The sequence below is a fragment of the Ranitomeya variabilis genome, chromosome 2 (assembly GCF_051348905.1).
Source record: "Ranitomeya variabilis isolate aRanVar5 chromosome 2, aRanVar5.hap1, whole genome shotgun sequence".
Taxonomy (NCBI): domain Eukaryota; kingdom Metazoa; phylum Chordata; class Amphibia; order Anura; family Dendrobatidae; genus Ranitomeya; species Ranitomeya variabilis.
Window position 1 is genome coordinate 55,989,556 of NC_135233.1, and position 17,881 is coordinate 56,007,436.

At 45.4% G+C, this 17,881-nt stretch overlaps 1 protein-coding gene across 2 annotated transcripts in view; it reads left to right on the forward strand.

Annotated features, from left to right (window-relative positions):
- The window catches only part of FOXN2 (forkhead box N2), a 62,998-nt gene that overhangs the window by 18,786 nt on the left and 26,331 nt on the right, over positions 1–17,881 (forward strand). The gene's annotated exons all lie outside the window — the stretch shown is intronic.

A 17,881-nucleotide genomic window follows, 5' to 3' on the forward strand; every position in this document is an offset into this window, starting at 1 on the left:
CCCTCTGAAGCGTGGAAATCTAGGTCCAGCAGTGCTTCAGTGTTCTTCGTAGCTGGCTATGATTAAAGGGAACTTGTCACCCCGTTTTTTGAAGATGAGCTAAAATAGCGTTAAATAGGGGCAGAGCTGGGCGTTACATTAGTGTCTTTGTGTGCCTTTATTACCCACCTATGCTGCCGAAATACCTTTGTAAAGTTGCTGTTTTCTGCTGTCACTCACGCTGGTCTGGTCCTATGGGCGTGGTGACAGCGCTGTTTCTCCCCCAGAATCCTGCTCATCATTACGTTGGTGGCGTAGTGGTGTGCGCATGTCCAAAAGGCTAATCCACTGCCCAGGTGATGAAAAACAGGGCGATCTGGGCTATTCAGCCGTTTACCGGTGGGCGTGGCCATCTTTCCTGTGGCCGCGCGTGCGCAGATGAAGCGCTCTGCTGCCCCGGGGCTTCAGGAAAATGGCCCCGGGATTCCGCGCATGCGCAGATGGAGATCGCGGCGGCAGCAGAGCGCTCCATCTGCGCACGCGCGGCCACAGGAAAGATGGCCGCGCCCACTGGTAAACGGCTAAATAGCCCAGATCGCCCTGTTTTTCATCACCTGGGCAGTGGATTATCCTTTTGGACATGCGCACACCACTACGCCACCAACGTAATGATGAGCAGGATTTGGGGGAGAAACAGCGCTGTCACCACGTCCATAGGACCAGACCAGCGTGAGTGACAGCAGAAAACGGCGACTTTACAAAGGTATTTCGGCAGCATAGGTGGGTAATAAAGGCACACAAAGACACTAATGTAACGCCCAGCTCTGCCCCTATTTAATGCTATTTTTAGCTCATCTTCAAAAAATGGGGTGACAGGTTCCCTTTAAGAAGTCGTCTAGGTAGGGTACTATGATGATGTCCTGTTTCCTTAGATAGGTGACTAATTCTGCCACAAGTTTAGTAAATACTCTGGGTGCTAAAGCTAGGTCAAAGGGAAGACAACAGAACTGCTAGTGACGGACTCTCCCCTGGAGCCTCAGAGCAAACCTTTTGGAATTTCTAAAATGAAGCATAGACGGGATAGTACTAGTGATGAGCGAGTGTACTCGTTGCTCGGGTGGTCTCCGAGTACGGTATTTATGACTGCTCGGAGATTAAGTTTTCATCGCCTCAGCGGCATGATTTACAGCTATTAGCCAGCTTGATTACATGTGGGGATTCACTAGCAACCAGGCAACCCTCCACATGTACTCAGCCTGGCTAATAGCTGTAAATCATTTTGCTGCCGTGATGAAAAACTAAGTCTCCGAACACTAACAAATACTTGGTCACCCAAGTGTGCTCTGGAAAACCCAAGCAAGAGTACACTCGCTCATCACTAGATAGTACGCGTTTTTTAAATATAGGGTACACATCACCGCATTCCTGTCTATAAGGGCAATCATAGATTTGATGGATTCCATCTTGAACATCTTGTATTATATCCATTGATTTAGGGGCTTTAAATTAGTTATTGTCTTGCTTTTTTCTGAGGTTTTTTTTTTACTCAGAAGAGGCTGGAGTAATGGCCCTTGCATTTTTCCTGCTCGGGTACCAGAACTACTGCTCGGATATTTATTTATTTTCAAATAGTAGATCCTGAATGTCAGTCCACAATTGGGAAAGCGGCTAACTGAAGGCTGGAGTTTGTTTATTATGAACCTTTCTGGAAGTAGCTGGGTGAACTCTGTTTTGTAACCGTGGGAAACTATCCCCAAAATCCACTGATTTTTCTGAGATCTCCTGCCAGCCCCCCGGGACCTGCCCTAGCTGACCACCCCCTTCCCCCCCAATGGTGTCATTTTCTATCTGAGCCTGAACCAAGAATAAAGTTCTTATCCCTTTCTGCTTTGGGGTAGCTCCATCTGCCCGTTTTGCCCTTTCCCTTATAGCCTGACTTCTGGCTAGATTGGAGCCTACAAAAGGGCTGGTATTACTTTGGTTTCTCCTCAGGGAACCCCTTAATTTTGTCTAATGCCTTTTCCAGAATATCATCTCAAACAGGCCCAAACACTTTATTGCCCGAAAAGGGAATGGAACAGAGTTTGTTTTTGGACTGTGTCCCCGGACCAAGTCTTTAGCCAGATAGCTCTTCCAGCTTTATTGAATAATTACCCATTCCTGGCTGCGAATTGTACAGATTCTGCTGATGCGTCAGCCATGAATCCGGTCGCCAGTTTCAGTTGGGGAAGGTATTTTAGGATGGTGTCCCTGGGGGGTCTTGGACCTCAAGTGTTCCTACATGTCATCAACCCATAGATGCATTGATCAAGCCACTGAGGTTGCCAAGATGTTAGCTTGGCTTATGGCTGCCAAGGTTTCCCAGGTTCCCTTTAGGAGGCCGTCCACCTTCCGGTCCATGTGTTCTTTCAGGCTGGAGGAGTCTTCAAACAGGATTGAGGTGGTCTTCTCCACTTTGGCTACCAGAACGTCGATCTTGGGGATGTCTTCTGGCTTAAAGGGTAGGGGAAGTTTGAAGTCTCTAGGAATAACCAGTCTGTCGTTTGAGGAAAAGAGGTATCTCTTCCCTCCCTCTGGTGGGTCGGTAAATACTTCCCCCTCTTCCTGGTCTGATTCATCCGACATCATTTCTTCCTCAGAGGACACTTCTATCTCCCTTGGTCTTTTATGGGACCCAATCTGGGATGAGGTATGGGCGTATACTAGCACAGAATTTGAGGCCTGGACCTCCTCTCTGATTATGGACCTTATGTCCGACAGCAAAGAGGTCTGCTCTTCTCTGATAATTTTTGAAGTGCAGTATTCACACAGGTGCTTCTGCCAGGTATCTGGTAGTTTGACGTTGCAGATCTACCCTTTCCTGACTTCTTGCTATCTTTCTTAGGAGTTGCCGAGACAGGTGGCCCCCCAGAATACATAGAGTAGATTCTATGTGTGTGTTTACTCGCATGCCCCTGGCTCTCTTCCAAGACAGTGTCAGTCTTAGTAGAATCCTCCATGTCCTAAGCATACAGTAGGGCAGCCTACACATATTTCAGGACCCTATTTATACGATGCCCATCTCGGATCTCTTCTGCTGATGTCTTCGCTGGATCCTCCTTTCTGCGTTCCGCAGTGGAACGCACGCTGGCTGGGACCCGGTAGTGCTCTGTCAGGCATGCAGAGATGACGTTCCAGGAAACACGCCTGCAGGGTTTCAGCGTGCCGGAGCCGAGAGCCCCCAGTAAGGAGGAAGCGGCTCGCAACTCAGGACCAGCGGTCATTGAGGTAGGCTGAGGGACCCCCCATCGGAGGGCGTCAGATGCAGATTTCTTGACAGAAGGAAGGGAAAGGCTGGGTCCCCCATCCATGCTGATCTGCCCGGTGGAGCCAGGAATAGGAGCATCCTCTAGTCATTCCTATCCTTAATGGAACAGGAAAAAACACCGAGAGGGTGGAGATGGGAAGGTCCTTTTCATCTCTCGTTTCCTGTCCCAATGAGGCTAAGAAGGACTTCCTCAATGGTGCTGTCAGGATTGGTGAACTGGAAATACTTATTTCACGCAATAAAATGCAGTTTAATTATTTGAAAAATAGTGCAATGTGATTTTCTGGTTTTAATTTTTAAATTCTGTCTCACATTTGAAGTGTGCCTAAGATAGAAATTATAGATGTCTCTATTCTTTGTAGGTGGGAAAACTTGCAAAATCGGCAGTGTATCAAATACTTTTTTTTTTTTTCCCCACGCTTGTGGCCCAATCTCACATGGATCTTGTTTACAATGCTGTGTTTTAGTTAGTTTTGCTTCTGGTATGTGAAGAAGCTGTAAATCATGTCCTTGTCATGTTTTACGTCTTATATACAGTAGATTTGCCATATGTTAAATACATACTCAGGGCAGGGAGCGCTGGCTGCTGTAGGTTTTTGCTCCTGGGCGGTATAACTCCCGATTTTCATCTTTAACAAGAAGATGACGCAGAGACGAGAGTGCTGATGAAGCAGTCGTGTTGCCCGTCTACATTTTTCACACCTTGTCCTTTAGCGCTTACCATGATTCATTAATGGAACCTGAAAATAGCTGATCGTATTGTCTTTCAATTGATGTTAAAATTACACATTCAAAATATTATAGGGAATCTCTGGCAACACACCATTTTTAATTTATTTTTTTCTCAATGTCCCATTATTGCAGTTATAGATGTATAAAAGGATGGTAGTGTCATCATTACCCCCTTTGCACCACTTCTGCAGAATCATAGGTGATGACATCCATCCAGTAAGAGTAAAGTGCAACAGCGTTGTCTCCTAGCTTCCTACTGATCTAGTTGCTAGGCAATAGCTCAAATATTTTGATGTTGTCAAGGTAACAGACAATACTTATGGTATAATATTTTTACTGTGAGGTTTTTTGTTTTGTTTTTTTTTTCCTTTTTGATATTCTGTTCGCAGCGGGTGAAATAAGTGTTTAACATATTTCTAAAGGTTCTATTGATATGAAATTCCCACCAGATGTCTCTAACAACCAATCCTAACTGGATCCTAAAAAAATCGGAGCATGGTCAGTTAAAAAAACAAAACGGAATCAGTAGCCGAAATCAGTAGCCAGAATTCAGTCATTTGACGGCTCCGGCGCCATAAGCTTCCATTCTAGCAAACGACAGATGGCGACGGATCGCTGTCCGTTTTTTTTTTTTCAACGGACACAAAAAACTTTACTATGTCCGTTTTCTCCGGCCGCCGAATAAACAAACAATTTTTGATGGATCCTGCGAAAAACGGATGAAACGTGAGGCCATCCGTCGCTAATACAAGTCTATGAGGAAAAAAAAAACTTTTGCCGGATCCTTTTTTTTTTTTTTTTCAAAATTCGTCGGATTGTGACTGACGGCAAAAAAAGTGTGTGAAAGCAGCCTACGACGCACCCCAAATTTTGGGGAGAAAAATAGGAATAAAAATGCTTTTATTAAAATGGTGTTGCATCTCGGCAGCCTGATTTTACGGTAGCTGTGAAGAAGTGCGATCTGATTTGTCATCAGTGTGCAGGGATTTTTTTTTGTTTGTTTCCCCCCCCCCCCCCCCCCCCACCCCATGGACTCATTGACTTGCAAAGCTGAGTGCAATCCCAATATTGGATGAAAATCATGTACAGCTGCATAGAATAAAATTTGTCCGGGTGTGAGCTGATATTTTGTTGGACCGCACTTGGACTGAAAATACAGTTGTCTTCACTAGCCCTTGCCAAAATAATGGCTACTTATGTCCTCTTAATAAATGTGACCATATTAAATAATAATAATATATTTTTGTTTATAGCGCTAACATATTCCGCAGCGCTTTACAGTTTGCACACATTATCATCGCTGTCCCCGATGGAGCTCACAATCTAAATTCCCTATCAGTATGTCTTTGGTATGTGGGAGGAAACCGGAGTACCCCGAGGAAACCCACACAAACACGGGGAGAACATACAAACTCCTTGCAGATGTTGTCCAAGGTGGGATTAGAACCCAGTACTCCAGCACTGCAGTGCTAACCACTGAGCCACCGTGCTGCCCCCTTAAACTCCCCTCCCCCACCCCACCCCAAGAATATTAGAAGTCGCCAAGAAGTTCGGTGATCATATGGAAGTAAATAGACCAGTGGCTGGGTGCACTATTCCTGTCATAGAATGCTAATATAATTAGTGTTATCCCCGGATAATCACCAGATTCTGACATGAGACACTGATGTTTTATGCAAATATTTACAGGTATGGTAAGTCAATAGGAACTTTCTAACGACGTGTATTTTATATAGATAGATAGATAGATAGATGGATGGGGTATTCTGTTATCCAGGCAGTGTAAGCTAAAGGCTGAGCTGTAGATGTGCTGCGTCTTCAGGGGCCGGCAGCATTGGTCGTGTGTGTCCTCTTTGTATAAAAAACAATGGGTGCAATGTACCGAAGACAGGCTTTGATTTTGCTGAAGTGCTTTCTTGTGTCCAGTTACCCAGTCACATGGGTATTGTACCACTTCTCTTTTTTCACACCTTACATAGCCAGGGTCTGATCTTCAGGCCTCCTAATAATACCCTGTTGTGGGGTCTTTTCTGGGGCTCACAGCTATTCACATTCAGATTGTTCAGGATTTGCATAAGAGTCGCATACTTGAGTAGGATGAATGCTCTTTGTTATCCATTCATCTAGTTTCCAAATAAGCACCTCCTGCCACAGACAAGTCAAGAGTAGTCTCCAACAAAGAACCTTGTTTCAAAAGGGCGACTGACGGGTGGAGTTGGGTAAATAATTTATTTTATTTTTTTTTAACATAAAAATTATTCTTATGTAATATGCCTGGCAGATGGTCCTGCCATCCAAGAAAACTGCTTGGATTTCAACCAGTTCGATCGTATTGCGGTCCATCTATTTCAGCTTGCTCCACAAGACTGTTATGCCGATTAAGGCTACTTTCACACTAGCGTCGTACTCGGCCCTTCGCAGTGCGTCGGGCCGACGTACCGACGCTAGCGTTGTTTGCGCTGCACAACGGGTGCAGCGGATGCTGATTTTCAGCGCATCCGCTGCCCCATTGTGAGGTGCGGGGAGGAGGGGCGGAGTTCCGGCCGCGCATGCGCGGTCGGAAAAAGCGGACACGTCGCACAAAAAAACTTACATGTAGCGTTTTTTTGTGCCGACGGTCCGCCAAAGCACGACGCATCTGTCGCACGACGGTTGCGACGTGTCAATGCGTCGCTAATGTTGGTCAATGGGGGAAAAAACGCATCCTGCAGACAACTTTGCAGGATGCGTTTTTTCGCCAAAACGACGCATTGCGACGTATTGCAAAAAACGCTAGTGTGAAAGTACCCTAATTAAGTTTGTGATTTCTGATTTTATAGTGCAGCTATGGTTCTTTTAAAGATTTTATCGTGCAATAATTTAACAAGTATCCAAAGTAAAGGTGACGACTTTTTGACCAGTGGGTTGAGTTCCTCTCCGATCGCAAGAAAGGGACACTTTGTCCCCCATTAGAAAATTAAAGCGAACCTGTCACCAGGTTTGGCCGCTATAAGATACGACCATCGCCTTTCAGGGCTTATCTACAGCATTCTATAATGCTGTAGATAAGCCCCCGCTCCATTGCAGGCGTACTTATCTGCCCTGTTGAGGCCACAGCAAAGTACTGCAGTGCGCAGGTGCCAGGAAAGGTCAGAGGCCCTGCGCACTGCAGTACTTTGCTGTGGCTTCAACAGGGCAGATAAGTACACCTGCACAGGAGCACGATGCCGGGGAGAGATGGAACAGGAGGGCGGCATCGCAAGAAGATGGGAGGCGCCGGACCTGCAACACCGACCGGACCGCCCCCCCAGTGGGTATAATAAAACTTATTTTTCTTATCTTTCAGGTCTGAACAGGGGCTTATCTACAGCATTATAGAATGCTGTAGATAAGCCCTGAAAGGCGGTGGCCGCATCTTAAGGTACCTTCACACGAAACGACATTATAACGATATCGCTAGCAATCCGTGACGTTGCAGCGTCCTCGCTAGCGATATCGTTTCGTTTGACACGCAGCAGCGATCAGGATCCTGCTGTGATGTCGCTGGTCGCTGAATAAAGTCCAGAACTTTATTTGGTCGTCCGATCGCTGTGTATCGTTGTGTTTGAAAGCAAAAGCAACGATACCAGCGATATTTTACACTGGTAACCAGGGTAAACATCGGGTTACTAAGCGCAGGGCCGCGCTTAGTTACCCGATGTTTACCCTGGTTACTAGCGTAAAATGTAAAAAAAACAAACAGCACATACTCACATTGCGTCCCCTGCAGTCTGCTTCCTCCTCTGACTCAGCGCCGCAAAGTGAAAGTGAAAGCAGCACAGCGGTGACGTCACCGCTCTGCTCTCACTGTACGGCGCTCAGTCAGTCAGGAAGTGGACGCAGGGGGACGTGAATGTAAGTATGTGCTGTTTGTTTTTTTTAGATTTTACGCTGGTAACCAGGGTAAACATCGGGTTACTAAGCGCGGCCCTGCGCTTAGTTACCCGATGTTTACCCTGGTTACCAGGGGACCTCGGCATCGTTGATCGCTGGAGAGCGGTCTGTGTGACAGCTCTCCAGCGACCAAACAGCGACGCTGCAGCGATCGACATCGTTGTCGCTATCGCTGCAGCGTCGCTTCGTGTGAAGGTACCTTTATATCGGCCAAAACAGCTGACAGGCTCCCTTTTTAAGAAAGTGTTGAGCCTGTACATTTCCACTCCACGCTGTGGGACTGATAAAGTTCTGTCACCTTTCTTTTTTTTTAAGGCACTCTATCATGTGTTATCAGGGTGCACTGATCACTAAAATGTATGAAAACCACTAGACACAGTAATATTGATACTTATGCCAGACGCAAATACGTAGTCATGCCCAAATTTAGAGAATCCAGACATGCACCTGTTTATTTGCCTATGAAAGGGAAGTCTTCATTAAACTAATCCCTTTAATTCAGAGTCTTATCAATACAATTAAAGAAGTATTCCCATCACGGGTAGAGACAGCATATCACTAGTATACGCAATCAGTGCAAGGGAAGGCAGTTTTTCCTTCCTTTTGTGGCAACAGAGAATGGAAAGGGACACTGCACTGAAGCAGCCTTCTCACAATTGATGGGGATGCTGCCTCTTCTCATTTGATGACTGGCAAGAAGATGACTCCTCACAATGAATGCTGCTTCATTTGCAAGAATTATTGCAGAATAATACCTGATGTAGATTGCTAGATACTTGGGGACCGATTCATCATTTGCTTTTTTTTTTTTTCCTTAACTCTTTGACTTGTAGTATTCATTGACATTTTTATCCCAAATTTTTCAAGATGGTACATGTAACAAATTCTCATTATTTCTGTCTGTTCCATTTTTTGCAAAGCAAAAAGTCACATTTTGCTAAAATGTTACAAAAATGTGCTCAAACCTAAATAACAAAGTACATTGTTGCAAAAAATTTGTGACACTTTTTTTTTTCTCTCAAAAATTGCCATTTGATAAATTAACTGCAAATAAAATATAGAAAACAAAAACTCACCTGCATTGGCAAATATTAAGTGGAAAGAAAAAAAAAAATGTGTAAAATAGATTTTAAAAACAGTAAGATTATCAAGAAAAACCACACCGGCGCTACGCTAACCTGTACCAAACAAGCTGCAGGCACCTACGCAGGTGTTGTGTGCACACCTGCTGACACTTAATAAATACCAATATTCCCAATATGGGATGCCGCGCTGAAAGAGGATAAAACTATTTGTGACTGAAACATGAAAACGGTGAATATTCAGTTGTATTACCTTGTAAGTGTAACTGGCTTATCCACCGTATGGAAAGTGAGCTGTTGCTGCAACCGTGCCGTTCGCACTACTGAGGGGACGCGTTTCGAGGGAACCGTCCCTCTTTCTCAAGGTGTCAGAAAAAGAAAGAGAAAAAGAGGGACGTTCCCTTGAAACGCGTCGGGGTTGGCCCCTTGCTAGTGTCCGTCAGATGGACAGGTGACGTCACCGCTTTAGCCACGCCCCCCGCACACCACGCGACTGCACGGCGGCACCATTGGCCGAGGCTGCTTGCCGGCACATCCAGCAGCGTGCGCACAGGGGACTCGGCAGATCGGCAGGACGCTTCCTTGCATTTGTGGTTTGCAAAACGCTGCTTCTCCCCTCAGTAGTGCGAACGGCACGATTGCAGCAACAGCTCACTTTCCATACGGTGGATAAGCCGGTTACACTTACAAGGTAATACAACTGAATATTCACTGTTTTCATGTTTCAGTCACAAATGGTTTTATCCTCTTTCAGCGCGGCATCCTATATTGGGAATATTGGTATAGATTTTAAAAACAATTAGTTGAAAATTAAAAACTCCAAAAACTAGACAACAAGAGAGCATAAATATAATAATGAATTGGGCCCTATGTCTGCTCTCGGTTCACTGCCCTGATAATTAAGAATTGGTCAGATCTCCTGACATGTCGGTGTTAGTAAATACACCGATAAATGACAATTCTGAAACACGTTTTCTAAGAATTTTGCATTGAGCTTTTTTCGCTTTCATCTGGAAACGTATGACTAAATTAACAGGGTTGATACCATTCCCTTTGGCAAACCTGTTTGTCTCTATCCTGCCACCTCTGATTGGACTGTGTAGGGACACACCCTCCAACTGCTGACGCCCAGTTGTCAATTTTATTTATAGCCTACTATTAGGAATGACAGGAGCAGCACATCGGACATCTGAGATAATGCAGAAATGATGACATTTCATGGGCAACATAGATATGAGTTTGAGGTGTGCAGAATTTTATTCAGTATATTCACACAGTATACCCTTTTTTTTCCTATATAAAATATATATAGATAGTGTGGTGTAGTGACCCCTGTGGCAGCTAGGGGGCGCTGTGTGTGCTCCTTGGGATAAGCATGGAGGCATATTTATCATTATAATCATGGTGAAACAGTGACTGGCAGTGTTGTGAATGGCCGATATGTGTCACAGAGGGAGTCTGCGTGGTAAGTCTGATGCAATGTTGTTGTTCTGGGACCTGTAGTCCCTCAAGAGTGTATATCTATGGTGTAGTTGTAAGGGAGACTTATTAGGCTAGTGGTGTGAGGTGGGCAGGACAAACTAGCCACACAAACACACTCCCATCTAGGGGAGTGGTTAGTAGCATATAATGTGACTGAGGTTTGGTCACATGGGCTCTGAGTGTGGATCTGAATGGTCTGTGCTGGAAGGTCCTGGAGAGAGCCCCATGTGTTGGGGGTGTCGGCTCCCTGAAGAGCACATGACGGGGGCTCTGAACCTCGCACAGACCAGGCTGTGGAACGGATGGACATCCATGTTGTACTGACCGGGGTCAGAGTGAGAATGTCGGAAGGATGCCTCTGGTGAAGAGAGGTATCCGAGAACCTGTGCGGCAATGGCAGGTAACGAATGGAGATTCGTGTTCTGACCGGGGTCAGAGTGAAAGGAAGAGAAAGACATTGTGTCTGGGGCACCTCTGAGGCCAAGAGGTGTCCAGGAACCCGTGAAGGTTGCCAACGGGTAACGGTCTGAAAACCGTGTGTAATGCTGACCGGGGTCAGAGACGAACTGTGGTAAAGTTGAATATGTCCAGATACTGTTCAAGCTGTTACTAAGTTCCTATGGATGTGGTTTAATGTTGTGCGAAATAAACCTAAAAGACTCTGTTTTGATAGAAAACCGTGCCTGAGTGCATTAATCCTGTGCCAAGCGAGTGTCCCCCAAGACAACGTAGTAGGCGCTATGCTACAATAGATATAATTATATAATCAAATTCTAATGTTGGATGTTAATGCTGTTAAAGGGCAGGTTATATTAATATGTAGCAATCCTGAGTTATCATTATGCTCTGGAGTTCACAGAATGGAAGAAAAACTATCTGTACATATCTAGCAAGATGCATCTAAGCTTAGAAATTGAATACATACCTGTACTAGTGGTACAAGAACTCCACCTGTCACAAGGTTCACTCATAATTCATGTACTCATTATCTAACTTGCTGTTGGAAGAGAAAATCACAATGTATTGTAGGCTCTAAAATGCCTAAATGACCCTAATTTTCTTATAGAGACGTCAGAGTTATAAGGTTGAGGTTCGCCCATTCATTGCAGCTGGTTTAAAGAGTATCTCACCCTGGAATTCTTTCCCTTGCCAGGCACTTGGCATCTATTCCATTGCTGTGTGTGTGTATGTATATGTATATCTATATGTATATCTATATGTATATCTATATGTATATCTATATGCATATCTATATATATATATATATCTCCAGTCTCACACGTCCAGATAATTCCGGTACCAGAGTTATCCGTGTCCGTGTGCTCACGTGGCACACGTGCGGCAGCTGTGTGCTGCCCGTGTGCCGACTGGGTACCACACGGACTGTGCAGGAGACAGCGCTAGAGATAAGCGCTGTCCCCTGCATCTGGTGCTGAAGCCGGAATTCATTCATTCCTTCCCAGCAGCGTTCGCTGGAGAGAAGGAATGAAAAATCATTGTTTTTATTTTTTGAGGGTTTAAAATAAAGATCCTTGTCACCACCCCCTGTGCGCCCGCCCGCTGGAAATAAAATAGTCACCCGGCTCCCTCGATGCTTCCTCTCAGCGCCGCAACTACTTCCTGTATGAGCGGTCTCGTGGCACCGCTCATAAGTGACGAATATGCGGCTCCACCCCTATGGGAGGTGGAGCCGCATATTCATCACTGTAATGAGCGGTATTACGTGACCGCTCATACAGGACGTGCTGAGAGGAAGCATCGTGGGAATAAAAAAACAATGATTTTTTCATTCCTTCTCTCCAGCGAACGCTGCTGGAGAGAAGAAATGAATGGTGGCTTCAGCACCACACGCTGGGGGGACAGCGCTTACTGTAGCGCTGTCTCCTGCACGGCACACGGACAGCATCCGTGTGCGGTACGTGTTTTACACGCACCCATTGACTTTAATGGGTCCGTGTGATCCTTGCGCTCCCACGAACACTGACATGTCTCCGTGTTTTTCAAACGGACACACGGTCCGTGAAAACACGCTGACATGTGCAGAGACACAATGATTTTAATGTGTCTACGTGAGTCAGTGTCTCCGCTACGTGAGAAAACTGACACCACACGTACCGGAGCCACTGATGTGTGAAACCGGCCTAAAATGGGAAATATGGAGAGTTACAGGAGTGAGTGTATGTATGTGTATATAATATATACAGATGCTTCTCACAAAATTAGAATATCATGTTATATATTTTTTTTTTCAGTTCTTCAATACACAAAGTGAAACTCGTATATTTTATATAGTCATTACAAACAGTGATCTATTTCAAGTGTTTATTTCTGTTAATGTTGATTTATTATGGCTTACAGCCAATGAAAACCCAGAAGCCAGTCATTGACACACTCCACAAGGATGGTAAGGCTACTTTCACACTAGCGTCGGGCTCGGCCCGTCGCTGTGCGTCGGGCCGACGCTAGCGTTGTCTCCGCCGCACAACGGGGGCAGCGGATGCATTTTTCCAGCGCATCCGCTGCCCCATTGTGAGGTGCGGGGAAGTTCGGGGAGGTGGGGGCGGAGTTCCGGCCGCGCATGCGCGGTCGGAAAAAGCGGACCGTCGTGAACAAAAAACGTTACATGTAGCGTTTTTTGCTCCCGACGGTCCGCCACTGCACGACGCATCCGTCGCACGACGGGTGCGACGTGTGGCAATCCGTCACAATGCGTCGCTTCATGTTAATCAATGCTGAAAAAACGCATCCTGCAAACACTTTTGCAGGATGCGTTTTTTCGGCAAAACGACGCATTGTGACGGAATGCAGTTAACGCTAGTGTGAAAGTAGCGTAAGCCACAAAAGGTCATTGCTAAAGAAGCTGGCTGTTCACAGTGTGCTGTATCCAAGAATAGTAATGGAAAGTTGAGTGGAAGGATAAAGTGTGGTAGAAAAAGGTGCACAAGCAACTGGGATAACTGTAGCCTCAAAGGATTAGGAAAAGGCCATTCAAAAATTTTGGGGAGATTGACAAGGAGTGAACTGCTGCTGGAGTCATTGCTTCAAGAGTCACCACACACAGACGTATCCAGGACATGGGTTACAAGTGTCGCATTCCTTGTGTCAAGCCACTAATAACCAATAGACAACGCCAGAAGCGTCTTACCTGGGCCAAGGAGAAAAAGAACTGGACTGTTGCTCAGTGGTCCAAGGTGTTTTCAGATGAAAGTAAATTTTGCATTTCACTTGGAAATCAAGGTCCCAGAATCTAGAGGAAGAGCGGAGACCACAATCCAAGCTGCTTGATGTCTAGTGTTTAAACTTCCACAATCAGTCATGGTTTGGGGAGCCATGTCATCTGCTGGTGTAGGTCCACTGTGTTTTATCCAGACCAAAGGCAGCGCAGCCATCTACCAGGAAATTTTAGAGCACTTCATGCTTCCCTCTGCTGACAAGCTTATTGGAGATGGAAATTTCGTTCTCCTGCAGGACTTGGCACCTGTCCACACTGCCAAAAGTACCAATACCTGGTTTATAAACAACAGTATCACTGTGCGTGATTGGCAGCAAACTCGCCTGACCTTAACCCCATAGAGAATCTACGGGATATTGTCAAGAGGAAGATGAGACACCAGACCCAACAATGCAGATGAGCTGAAGGCTGCTATCAAAGCAACCTGGGCTTCCATAACCCCTCAGCAGTGCCACAGGCTGATCGCCTCCATGCCACGCCGCATTGATGCAGTAATTGATGCAAAAGGAGCCTCGACCAAGTATTGAGTGCATTTCAGTAGGCCAATATTTTGGATTTTAAAATCATTTTTCAAGCTGGTATTATAAAGTTTTCTAATTTACTTAGATAATGACTTTTGGGATTTAATAGGCTGTAAGCCTAATCATCAACATTAACAGAAATAAACACTTGAAATTGATCACTATGTTTGTAATGACTCTATATAATATAGGGGGTTTCACTTTTTGTATTGAATAACTGAAATAAATTAATTGTAAAGTGCTGCGGAATATGTTGGCGCTATATAAATAAAAATTATTATTATAAGTTTAGCTTTTTGACTATATTCTAATTTTGTGAGAAGCACCTGTATAATTAATTTTAATGCTAGCTATGGGGCTCTGCAGACCTAAAATGGAGATCAATAAAAATGTTGATCTTCATGTTGTGTTTTGTTTTTTATATATTTTTCTTTTTCCCAGTACAGCTTTGGGTCATTTGTTCCAGACGAGCGTCTAATCAATAGACGCTCAGACCAGGACACATTTTAAAGGTAAAGATATCGATCAGCGATCACTTATCAAGAGCAAAACTAAAAAAAAAAAAAAAAAAAAGCTTTCTTGGTCTAATGGCTGTTAAATGCCAGTATATAATATTTGATAGTTTATAAAAGTGCTGCCATCTAAAATAGCGTCTTTAAAAATGGTAATGCTAATGTTTTCATGGACAAATGCTTTAGTTGCTCAGATACATTAAAGCTGGCCTTAACCTAGTTCTTGTATGTAGCAATGACACAACAGGAAGGCAACATATAGAAAACCTGCCAGAAAAAGCCCTGTACCAGGCAATAACTCCTTTTAGAACAGTTTGGTGATATCTTAGTATCTGCTGATATGTCACTTTGTTTCACGTCCAAAGACCTTTTGCTGATGCACAGCGCAGTGGGTCCAGCACGGAAGTGCTGCATCATACTAGGCTCTAGATGGCCACTTCTTGCTGCTCATTTCCACATTATTACATGTATGGAGCCCACTTCTACATCAATAATGGCAGAGCTAACGTTAAAAGGAGTGTCATCCCCAAAACTCAACCACTTACACATTCATATAGGGCACTTGGCTGCTATAAACATCATACCTGTAGTGTACATATTAGTTTCTTTTTATATAAAAAAAAAAGTTTTATTACGTATTTTCCAGTGTATAAGACGACTTTTTAACCCCTCAAAATCTTCTTAAAAGTCGGGGGTCGTCTTATACGCCGGGTACAGACAAATGTGCATATGGTAGGTGGGGGGGAGTGGTCCCGATGACGAAGAGAGGGGGCTTCTCACAGGAAAGTGTGAGTGGAGTAGCCCCTTATTACCTCATTGCGGCAGCGTGGGGGTCTCTGTGCTGGGGAGCGGCGGCTCCTCATTGCGGCAGCATAGGGTTTCTGTGCTGGGAGCGGCAGCTCCTCTTCGTGCTGTGGGGGCTCTGTGCTGTGGGGCGGTGCATCTTCTTGCAGCGTCGGGGCTCCTCCGGCATCTCCTCAAGGCCCGGAGGCACCGGCAGCTCCATTGCTGCGATGCGGTGGCCTCCGGGAAAATGGCCGCTGGGGGCGGCGCATGCTCAGATTGAAATCTCGTCCCGAGATCTTGGGAGACGAGATCTGAATCTGAGCATGCGCCGCCCCCAGCGGCCATTTTCCCGGAGGCCACCGCATCGCAGCAATGGAGCTGCCGGTACCTCTGGGCCTTGAGGAGATGCCGGAGGAGCCCCGATGCTGCAAGAAGATGCACCGCCCCACAGCACCCACGGCACGAAGAGGAGCTGCCGCTCCCAGCACAGAAACACTATGCTACCGCAATGAGGAGCCACCGCTCCCCAGCACAGAGACCCCCACGCTGCCGCAATGAGGTAATAGGGGGCTACTCCACTCACACTTTCCTCTCTTCATCATCGGGACCACTCCCCACCCCAAAAGGCACATTAGTCACCGGCCCTATAAGACGACATACGGCATATAAGAAGACCCCCGACTTTTAAGAAGATTTCATATTTTAACTGCAAAAGTTGGGTCGTCTTATACGCCCAGTCGTCTTATATGCCGGAAAATACGGTACATATGTAAATGGGGGGTCTTTGGTGCTGCCCCACTGTGTCCAAGTCTCAGTACACCGTTCTGGCCCATCCACGATCATGCTCTGAACTTACGGTAGCCTTACTTTGAATGACCATGATTACTTTGGAAAGCTGCCTGAATTAAGTCCTCATCCCTGCGCACACTGACTGTGCAGAGGTCGAGAGCACAAGTGTCGGTACAGGCATGTTCCACTCCCTGTCTACTGTGTTCAGCGAGCGGCCGTACTGACTGTGTGTGCTATTACTGTAATCCCTGCGGTGCCAGTGTGTGCGGGGATGGGGGGGGATGAGGATTCAGTTATTGCAGTGCTTGGAAGAGAGCATTGTCCATCAACATGAGGGGAGGTGCTGAGCATTGTAATTAAAAGGGCAGAATGGTGTCTTGAGCTGTTAGCCACAGCCAGGATAAACCAAGGACCCCTCATTTACTTTTTCAATAAAATAAAGGTTTGCTTCCGCCTTTTTTTTTTCTTTTAAAAGTTAAACTATAGCTGTCCGAAGAATGAACATACTGCTTCTTTTAACCTCTTCATGGTTTCCATACCCTGCAGTGGTTAAAAAAAGAAAAAAAAGTAACAAAAGACTGAATTTGTGCACTGACACTCCTTTTTATATTGCTGTGCATTACTTACTTTTTGCAGCTGACGCTGGGTACATGTACCCTTAAACTCCTTTATCCAACTAATGTTTTTAAAAATGGGAGTCAAAAGATCCTGGTTGTAAGTCTTCACTGACTAGTGTGACTCGTTGTCATCTACACCAACATCAGAATAATATGATATCGAAGTGATTACAACATTTGGTTGTCTAGAATATTATTAGCTAGTAACTCGCCCTTGTCAGTACAGATGTCCCAAGATTATCCTGAAGACACGGTCAATCTGTTTTGTACTCCAGCACTAGAACTGCTGCAGGGACACTCGCTTCTATATATTGTCATTATACAGGTCATGCATTCTTCAAAATGGCACATACTGTCACAGCATGACATGAGGGATGGATCACTGGTATTTAAATTGCCCCTATCCATGCCCTATCCTAACAGCATGGCATGTTCTGGTGATACGCCCTCAGGCTATGTGCACACGCTGCGGAACCGCAGCGGATTTGACGCTGCTGATCTGCAGCAGTTTTCCATGCGTTGTAGAGTACCATGTTAACATATGGAAAACAAAATCCGCAGTGCACATGTTGCAGAAAATAATGTGCAGAAACGCAGCAGCGTTTTTTCCGCAGAATGTCAATTCTTTGTGCAGATTCCGCAGCGGTTTACACCTGCTCCACAATAGGAATCCGCAGGTGTCAAACCGCAGGTGGAATCTGCAAAAAAAAAAAAACGCAAAAAAACTGTGGTAAATCCACAGGTAATCCGCAGTGTGGATTTTGCAAAAACAGTGCGGAAAAATCCACACACCATTCCGCAACGTGTGCACATAGCCTCAGTCTTCAGAGACTTTTTTTATACTTTTTTTTTTTTTTTTGTGCGGATTCCACCTGCGGTTTTACAGCTGCGGATTCCTATTGTGGAGCAGGTGTAAACCACTGCGGAATC